Here is a 9984-nt window from a genome sequence, read left to right on the forward strand (position 1 = left end):
GAAGGTGGCGGCGACTGGGGTGCCAGCCTGAAGACGGATGCTGGGACGACGTGGGACCTGATGGAAGAGACCTCCGGACTGATCGACTGCACTGTGGGATTGAAGGTAAGTGGATTTATTTTGGGTTTTGGGCACTTTTGAGTTTACTTCCTCTTTAGGTATTTCATCTTTTACAAGGGTAGCTCTCTAGCCAACTTATTTTAAGGAAAACACTTTCACAGGTAACTTAGTTGCAAAGTACTAATATTTTTTGGCTAAAAAAAGACTAAGTTTTTGGACAGGTAGTGGGAACAGCTGGCTAGGGTATTAATAGCCAAGTACCTTTCTGGGTGCTGGCAGTTAGCACCTTGCCAGCTGCCTGAACTGATGTGCTGGTTCTTTATGAACCAGTGTTTCAATATTTTTTAGGCAGCAGTGAGCAGTACTGAACCACTCATTAACATCATCATTCATGTAGTGTTACACTACATGTAGCCTCTTAACCACAGATGCAGTTCACAGGTATGGGACAGCAATAACCACACTGCAACCTCACCCACCATCTGAAGTAATAGTTGTGAATTCTAACATATTATTGGTATTCTAGCCCCAACATTGTGGCACAGCCCACTGTCTCATGGTCTTTTGTTTTTTGTTTTTTTTGTTTTGTTTTTTTTTTGAGTAATTTGTAAAATAAAATTAAAATATATGTCTAGCTAAACATTTTTCTGAAAAAAGTGGGGAAGAGTTAGAAACCCTTTTTTTTTTTTTTTTTTCGGTATCTCTATTAAGGAGATTTCTCAGTCCTATTTCATAAGACAGGAAGTAATGATAAATATCCAAGGGCAACATAGATGAAAATAAAAGAACCCCGTCAGCATTTTATTTCTGTCAGTGCTCCTGTTGCAGATTTTCTACCACTTTATGTCTGATGTTTTTTGTTTTTGTACACTCATTCAGACATGAGGTCTGTGTAAAGCTGTGCATCACAGGAGGCAGTGATTTCTCAGATGATGTTCCTTTAAAGAGTAACTAAACTCAAAGGCGGCCAAAACAAAAAATAAATACATTTACCTTCAATCCTGTAACGCAGTTGATCGATCCAGAAGTCTCTTCCATCGGGTCCCGCGTCGTCCTGGTATCTGTGTTTGGGCCAGCGCTGCAGGCGCCACCATCTTCTCCTCTTCTTACGGGTTCTTACTACTACGTCACCCTACTCAGGCGCGAGATCGGGTGACGTAGTTGGGGAAAAAAACTTACTTCCAATACTCCATAAGAAATCTGAAATATTAGATTCAACTGAACATTTAGATGTGTAGATATCTAAAAAGATTATCAAACTTTAACTACCCCTCAACATTATCCATTATTGCACCAAATTTGAAAATATGAATTATTTAAAAAAAAGAAGCAAACAGCAAACTTAAAACAAAAGCAATGATTGGAATTGTCATGCTTGTTTAATGTATACATATGATGGGAAGAATATAGGCGCTGTCATTACCTGACTTCCTCTGTATATAATAGTTACTGGGACTCGGATACTTCTGAAATACTGAGCCTAAAAAAGCAGGAAGCAGATAAACCTTACAGAAAAGACAGAATACAGTATATCTATACATATTTTGAATCGGTGAAGATATAACATAAGAAAGATGGCCAGACAATAAGCGTATATAGAAAGAAATTGACAGACAGCTTGTCACGGTAAAAGACATGGTATTTAGAGGATAGAAGTGACATTCTAGTATCTTGTATAATACAAGAAAAACTTTACTATAGTTATTATGGATGCCAAAACTAGTAAGTGACCTCTAGTCATATTCCCACCCAAACCTCCTGGGAAATGTGTATTTCCTGTTTTCCATTTATTCTCCAGGCTCTTGAATAAAATATTTGCTGTTCTGCTCCAGCCAAACAGAGAATCAACCATTACCAGCTGGTGAACCCTAGACTTACTAATGCTGTGTTTGACATCTCCTCCCTCTTTGATATCCTGAAGCTTTGCTGCTATGGAAACTCTTGGTAGCTCTGGACAATGTCAGAAGCATGAATGAATGACTCTTTTTTGTATAACAGTTTAACTCCAGAGGGGGCTGTAACATATCACCAATTAACATTGTAAAGCATTTCTTTCTCTGCTCACTTACTACAATGCTCACTCTCATATTTGTGTGTGCTGTGTAAATAAAAAATAAAATAAAAACTAATCAAAATCCTGAAAAAAGGACAAAACTATTTAAATTTACAGATGCACACACAGACATAATGTTCATAGAGAAACAGTGATCAGCTAATACCTTTTGGGTATTACTTTGCAGAGTAAGAGCAGTAATTTTGGGCCATTACCTATGGATAACAGGAATCTGATGAACTGTAAAAGTAAATAAACATCACCTATGGATACATTTCAAACTTCAACATGGGAATTCACACAATTTTAAGGTTCGTCATATCCAAAATGTGAATTATTTTGTGTTCAATAAATGAATTGTAATGATTTTTAAATGTTGCACAATCATCAATTGCAGCTGCCTTCTTTTTATTTCACTGTTGTCTGCTTTTCGAAGTAATTTGCTTCTAAGTAATTTGCAGGCATAAACACTACAAACTGTCATAATAAAAACTGCAAAATAACAGTTCTAACCACTTTGAGAATAGTTCTTTCTTGTGGCGCCTTCATTAGAGCAAAGGATTTTCAACATTTTGGTGAAAACAAATTACAGGTTGCTCTATAGTTAATTTTTATATAATCCCAGTGAGACTTGCCCTAGTGCAGCTTTACTAAACCCAAAACAGTTTCAATGTCAACAAAATCTACAATGAATAAACAACATAATCTACAAAAAATGAGCAATATAAATACCTTTATAAATAGGTTTCTAATGAACATATTTTTGTTCAGCATAGTAGTAATTGTGTCTAGTGGTTAGCTTCCCATAATCAGTAATCCGTCTGGAAGATATTGTAAATGCAGGTGGCAAAGAGTGAACTAGTGAAGGATACCTTTCCCTCCCAGGAAGGAAAATAGGCCCCTGGTTGGCTGGGTTGGATTTTTTTTTACTAAGAGCATGTTTTCTTCCCCAAAGCTTACTATGCATATAACCTGGTATTTTTGTGTGATATTAGTGTACATGTATTTGTTCTTGTCAGCTGGGTCAGAAGTTGTTTAAAACAATGCTCTCATTCTTGGTCTGTACTAGGGTGACAAAAATGGAACAAGCACATATGTGTTATGCCATGTACCTCCAAGCCCCAGTCTCAAAACCTCAAAGTAGAAGGAGATGGCTTTAAAAAATTAAGTTAAAAAAAACCTAAACCTATTTGCTGTATGCATGGTGCACATACACCAAACTATGGTTTAATTGCTGTTCCATATATTTATAACATCATGTTCTATATTACTAATGGAAAAAACAATAAATAATTATTAAAAAAAGAAAAAGAGTACAATGGTCATAAATATGTAATGTACTTTGTGTAACTGCAGCTACATATAATGCACAAAGGTTAGGAATTGGAAAGTGCAGGACTGAAGAGAACATAATGTACAGAAATCAGGGGTCAGGATTATATGGAACACAGAGTGCTGGGGCCAAGAATAAGTTATACACAGAGCACAAGGGTACTTGCAGGCTTTAAAAGTACTACCACACACGTATTAAGCCAACTCACAGGCAAAAATTCTCCTTTCTCTATTTCTCCTTCTTAAAACATGACTTCCCTAAGCAGAAATTTCTTCCCTTCTCCCACCAAGCAAAATATTGCACTCATAAAAAAAATCTCCCCTCTTGCTACCCCTTAACAAAAATTTTACTCCAAGAAAAATTCCTTTCTTTAGCAAAAAGTCTTCTTTTGTCGTAATTCAAACTCCCCAACTAGGCCAAAATTGCCCTTTTTTTTGGAGGAGGGGAGACAAACTGAGCAATTGCACAGAGCCATCCCATTCTCTAGGGCTCCTGGTAATAGTATGGCAATAAGTGCAGGGAGTTTGAATACTGTGCATTGGGGCCTCTATTTCATATTTGCCTAGAGCTCCATTTTGTCTAAACTATCCCTTCTGCCAACGAAAAGTGTCAAAAGTCTCCTTGCTTGTGTCATCTGACACATCAGAGCCAAAACATTTTTACCTAGGATGCAGCTATGACAGGCAGCTGTCTGGTGGAAAACATACGCTGGCGGCTGAAAAATTGAAAATATTGTAGGCAGTTAGCAGGGAAGTTTCCATCCTGAAAATATAGAAATGACTAAGTCTGTAACACAGGTTTGATGTGTTAGTAATGGTGCGGTGCACAAAACAAGTTCACTTAAGGCTAAAATTTCCCAAGGAGGGGAGAGGGAAGAATTCATTTATTGTGAACTAACCCGCACCACCTATGAGCTTGCATACTTCTTCCCAACAGCGATGACCTTGTGGTGTTTACAACCTTTGTTCAGAACTTACACAGAGGCTTTAACCACCAGAGAAACTGGCATTTGAAAGAAGTTAGCGGGCACTTGGGTAACAGTTTTTAACTTGAATAAGTATAAGAGTTGGGGGGGAGGGGTAAAGGGGAGTCTTTAGGCTAAAATAAACCTATCTTTAAATAACTCAAAAAGCCTTCCCCTAAACCAGTGAGCTTTCTTTAAACATAGGATGCTGCCAAATGTCTGAATGCCCTGTGCAAACTACTATCAAATAAAAAATATTATTAGACTTTTTTCAAATTGTATATACCTGTTTAGATTACTTGGTCATCATCAAAACAGTGTATAGAAAATTTTCACCGGTTTAGTACATTTTTTTAGTTTTTTTTTAGCAAAATTCTATTTTTAAGTACAGCCAGTGCATGTGCCTGAATTTAGATTGATATTAGCCTCTTGTGATCCCCTGTGCAGCAGCATTATAATAAAGGAAGGGTACAACTAGGAGCCAATCAGATTCTCAGGCAAGGAACACCATGATAGGAGGAAAAAGAGCAGAATGAGCAGATGAATGAACTATTGATACTTCTTCACTGTCCATTCAAAGCCTAGGGGCAGGTCACTGACCCTGAATTATTGATAAATTGCCAAAGAAAAGTCCCCTGTCTAGCAGGGCTGTGCAATTCCCATTAAAGTTCCCCTTACCATAACTTGTCTGGTTGCTCCCCAAAAGCCAGGAACTGTTTTTTCCATGCACTGCACAGGCATGACCAAGAAGTCTATACTAATAAAGTTCTATTGTTTGTAATAAATAACTCTATCGTATTAGTTTCTATTAGTTTCTAATGCATCAGTATAGGGGCACAACTGACCCAAATGCAAAAACTAATGACTGTGTGATTGTTTTCTTTTTATCAGTGTAGAAAGGTGGCATTTATAATGTAAAGTGTATTTTTCCTGATTATTATTGTAATAGGGGAATTCTTCCCACAAACTCTCAATGTATTTTATCAGAGCTCCCCTAAGACCACAAATTATTCTTAGTGTTTTTCTGGGGGTAAAAATGTAAAATTAAAATAAACTCTTGCGAAGAAGGTGAGGAAGCAGATCCCTCTTGTGTAGTGTGCTAGCTTGGTAATTTGATAAGGTAATTGGAACATTTATTGTAATTATTAAACATTGTTTATTCTAAGTACAATGCCCCTAATCATCACAATGTACATTATACAGCAGCCTGGTGATATTAAACATATCTGTATTGGGAAATCTATAAATGTGTAAATTATTTCATAACAAAGCCAGACATCCCAGACTATTAACAAAGGATTACACTATCAGTGTCTATATAATATAATCATGTGTTGTTCTAGCTGACACATAGTATGGGAAATTAATAATAGACTGCAGAACATTCCCCACCAGCCTGAAGTGAGAAAATGTAATGAAATCTGCCCTCCCTCCTGCTTACAGAAAAGATGGCAGATCTAGGAAACAGAAGTCTGTATTCTCCATCGCCTTCTAAAAACAGCTGGATTCCCCTCCTCCCTGTGACTGGCGATCTCCCCTTCCTCTTTTGTTTCATCCATTGAGTAGAGCAGGCTGAGCTGCATCAGAGCACACTGGGCATCATCGCAGCACATTCACCCTGATACTTTCCTGGCTCCAGGATGAAACATTGTAACCACTACAATCTGCAGGATGTTCCCTGACAGCATCTGATGCCCCTTGCATTGGATTGCCCCTAGGGTGATCAGGGATCCCTGTTGTCACTGCTGTCCCCACTCTGGCTACAGATTCCTCCCCCAGCAAGTTGTGGCTGCAGGGAGTGGCTGGGATCACACAGACTGCAGGCTGGGCTACCACTCTCTGATACCCTGGATGCTGACATGTCAGGAGGTAAGGGCTGCATGGGGGATTGTTCTAGGGCAATGGGGTGGTGAGAACATGGAAGGGAGTTTCCCACAAACCTCAGATCTGCAACAAAGAAGAGAACCGGCGTGGCATGGGTGGACAGCTCCATGCTGCCTGTCATGGGATCTAACCTTCTACTAGCACATGTAAACACTTCATTCATCTATCTCACGTGTCACATGCCAATCTGGCTGCACCAAGGTGTCATCTTAGTTCCCTTTACCATCAATGCATTGGCAGCAATGCCTACCTTTTGTATTGTATTGTAGACTGGTAATGGAAGCTGTATGACATTGTGAATCCACACTGGTGTATTCATGTATGGTGTGATCATCAGAAGATATTGATCTATCCCTCTGTCTGTATATTATATATACAAGATATGCATGTGTATGTATGGATTTGTATTGAATTAGCAGAGCGCATCTATCTTAAACTATTACTTTTACATGGTCTGTTCAAGTGGTTCCAACCCTTCTCTTGTGACCCCTAGACCTAAAAATCATTTCTGAGCCACATCAGAGATAAACTTTAATGACACGCTGCATGGTGAAATGTATGCCTTAATAATGAATATATATGCAGTATTGTGTGTATCTCCAAGAATGTAATATTCTTAGTCTTCTCACCTCCCTCAAATCTTGTGACAGTCTAGCACTTTTGGTGCAGGCATGCATACAAATCATGTGTACTGTTTGTGTTCTTTGTAGTGCTGTTTTGGATAATGCTGCTTATATTATATATATTGATTAAAGTATTGGTACTATTTTCTAAAAATCTTCTAAAATCTTTTGACAAGTGACACACCCATGCTTGTATTGCCATGAATTATTTTATGTTAAAAGAATCTGCTGCTCTATTTGCAGTAATGCTATATTATTTTATAAATTGCATAGGGCATAGTAACCAGATAAAACATACATGTGACAGATTTGATTTAACTGAAGAGAAAATGAATACTTGAGTTGGCAATAGTAACATTTGTAGCAGGCCATCTCTGGAATCAGATAGAAGTTTATGCCAAGTGGACCAAAATTTGCCTTATCACTTTTAAAGGGAAGACACAATAAACCTTTTATTGGATTGTCACTCTATTTAACGTTTTTACAACTCAAATTTAAACTATGTTCTTTGCAAATGTATTCATGATAACTACATCAAATATAATTTCTGTTTGCTGCAGTAGTTTAGCAACGAGCATTGCAAAGACAGCAACTGCTTTGGGACCCAAGGCCCCTGGAGACCAAGCCCTGGTCCTGGTTTAGAAATATTTTCTTCCCATCACATTATACCAGCACATCACTCTCATGGGGTACCTATCAATTAGTAATGCTCATATATTATATTAATTTATATTTTATAAGTATTTGATTACATTGTATATATTAACAGTCTGCGTCATGCAAACTTATTTGAAAATCAATCATATTGCAGAGCAGTGAATTTTTTCTATTCTATCTTAATTTATTCAATATTCATACTGTTCATGAAGTATAATTCAATATTGCTTGCTTCTCTGCACATCAGACAAATCTACATGGAAAGATTCAAGAGAGTCAATAAGAGATGAATCAGCAATTCTCCCTGGACTATCCCTATTAAAGAAAGGAAGTGGTGACCTGTCATGCTTCCTCTTTTGTAATGGGGGCCACATCTATTTAGCTAAAGGGTCAATCCATCCAAAAGATTTGTTGCAGTTTTTGTAATGTTCTGGAGAGTGTACTTGACAGTTTCTTATCTCTCAAAGACTTTGGATTCCATTCTTGGGTCTGCATGCCATATGTGGCCATAATGAGGACGTAGCACTCTCTGCTGGATTTTTTTATTTATTTCACGATATGGACACGTGGAACAAGAGGAGCTTAAATATGCAAAAGCGGATAGACACCCAAAAAGCCTAGGTAACAAAGCTCAAAATTATGGCAGGAAGATCTCATATATAGCTAAAATATCATTGTTGGGTGAACTGACCTTTAAGCCCTTGAATTACAGCATGGTACAATCCCGCATAGCAAAACAGCTTAAATCTTTGGTTTAGTGGCTGAGAAGTTATTGCTGAATACTTTAATGTGATTAAATGTGTCCTCACGCAACCTGATTTGGTAACTGGGCCTCAAATCATGTTGTTAGTCTGGATCAGCAAACAAAATGTATCTTTAACATTGCTTTGTACAATTTAGGGAGATTTAGCAAGTCCTCCACCCCCCTCCCCATTGGGAAATACTTGCAAATGCTGATTTTAAAAAAGAGAAATGGCTACTTGGTTATTTGAAAAGTGGACCTGGAAATCAATGGTTCCCCCACTTGGTTGACCCTTGCTGATACAGGGAATCCATCTACTGATTGACTGTACTAGTTCTTATCAGCATGGTGCTGGCATGTTTTGTCAGTATGAAACCAAAAATTCTAGGCAGCTATAAAAAAATTAAATCAGCTCCATAATCATTATTTAATCAATAGGTGTATTTTACACTAAATGTGACCTGCCATTAGCCACTAGACCCTTTATAGCATGGGTGGTGTATGAGGGGCAAAAATGGGATGCAAGGGCCCTGATTTATTAAAGCTCTCTAATGCTGGAGAGGATACACTTTCATCAGTGAAGCTGAGTGATCCAACAAACCTGGAATGGATCTGGTCCAGGATTGAAAACATTTGCTAACAAATAGCAAATGACTTTTCAGAAATCCATTTCAGGTTTGCTGGATCACCCAGCTTCACTGATAATATTTTATCCTCTATAATATAAATTATAGTATAAATCAGGCCCAATGAGTAAACCAGTTCATGTGTTGATAAGAAGCATACTCATAAGAAAAAGAACAGAGTTACACAGAGGCGAGTTTCTTTTTACTTTTAGGCCGCACACAGGAAAGGGTCCAGGAGTACTTAGGCTCATAAGAAGTGGGTTCAGGTATGTTGGCCATCAAACACCTAGTGGCAGAAAAAAGTCTATAAGCTGAAGCCTCAAGCACTGCATCATGTGAAATGTGCATACAAATTATTTCTAAATTTTACATGGGATTTGTATTCTAAAAAGTCAAACTTTTTTTGTACAAATATCCAGAATTGTTACAAAAGAATCTGGTTCCTATACATCATATCGTAGGGCACAATAAAAAAATACTTTCATCATAGAGCAGTCCCATCTCGTGGAGGCATGTGCCATCAATACCATTTCTTACCTGAAGCATCTCAGATACATTCAGTGCCAAGAGTGAGCGCCTCAGTATGTACTGGATATCTGATAGATGTTCTACCTTTCAGGACATATTTTAGAACAAAAATGCAGATGATACTTTGTTGATTCTGGCTTCAATGGCTACATACAGGTCTGTGACTGGCTGGGTGAAGTCACCTCTGATTGATAGTGATCTTGATGATAGCCCTGAACTATGCTAACTTTAAAATCAAATCAACAATGGCAGCTGTCATATTTCTATCCCGGCACAGTATCTGTATGGTATAGTCCAAGTTGTTAAAGAGATCAAGAATCAGGAGTAAATCCCCAGTGAATTACCAGCTGATCTTGTGTACACTTAATCTTTCAGGTCATATGGTGCAGAAATACATGTTGTGATGGTTTGATATCCATTCACAGAACTGTATTTACTATAGTGGCACTGTGGGCAGAAGGACTAGAATTGGCATCACATTTGTTGACATTTTTGTAAAAAATCCAGGACTCCA

The 9984-nt window shown here is 37.8% G+C and overlaps 1 protein-coding gene across 1 annotated transcript in view; it reads left to right on the forward strand.

Annotated features, from left to right (window-relative positions):
• Nucleotides 1-5947: 5947 nt before the first annotated feature.
• Nucleotides 5948-9984, forward strand: part of CLIP2 (CAP-Gly domain containing linker protein 2) — a 65575-nt gene continuing 61538 nt past the window's right edge. The window contains exon 1 of the mRNA XM_072405495.1: nucleotides 5948-6279. The gene's annotated coding sequence lies outside the window, so the exon portion shown is untranslated. The remainder of the gene's footprint in view (nucleotides 6280-9984) is intronic.

Source organism: Pyxicephalus adspersus, chromosome 1 (genome assembly GCF_032062135.1).
Source record: "Pyxicephalus adspersus chromosome 1, UCB_Pads_2.0, whole genome shotgun sequence".
Taxonomy (NCBI): Eukaryota; Metazoa; Chordata; class Amphibia; order Anura; family Pyxicephalidae; genus Pyxicephalus; species Pyxicephalus adspersus.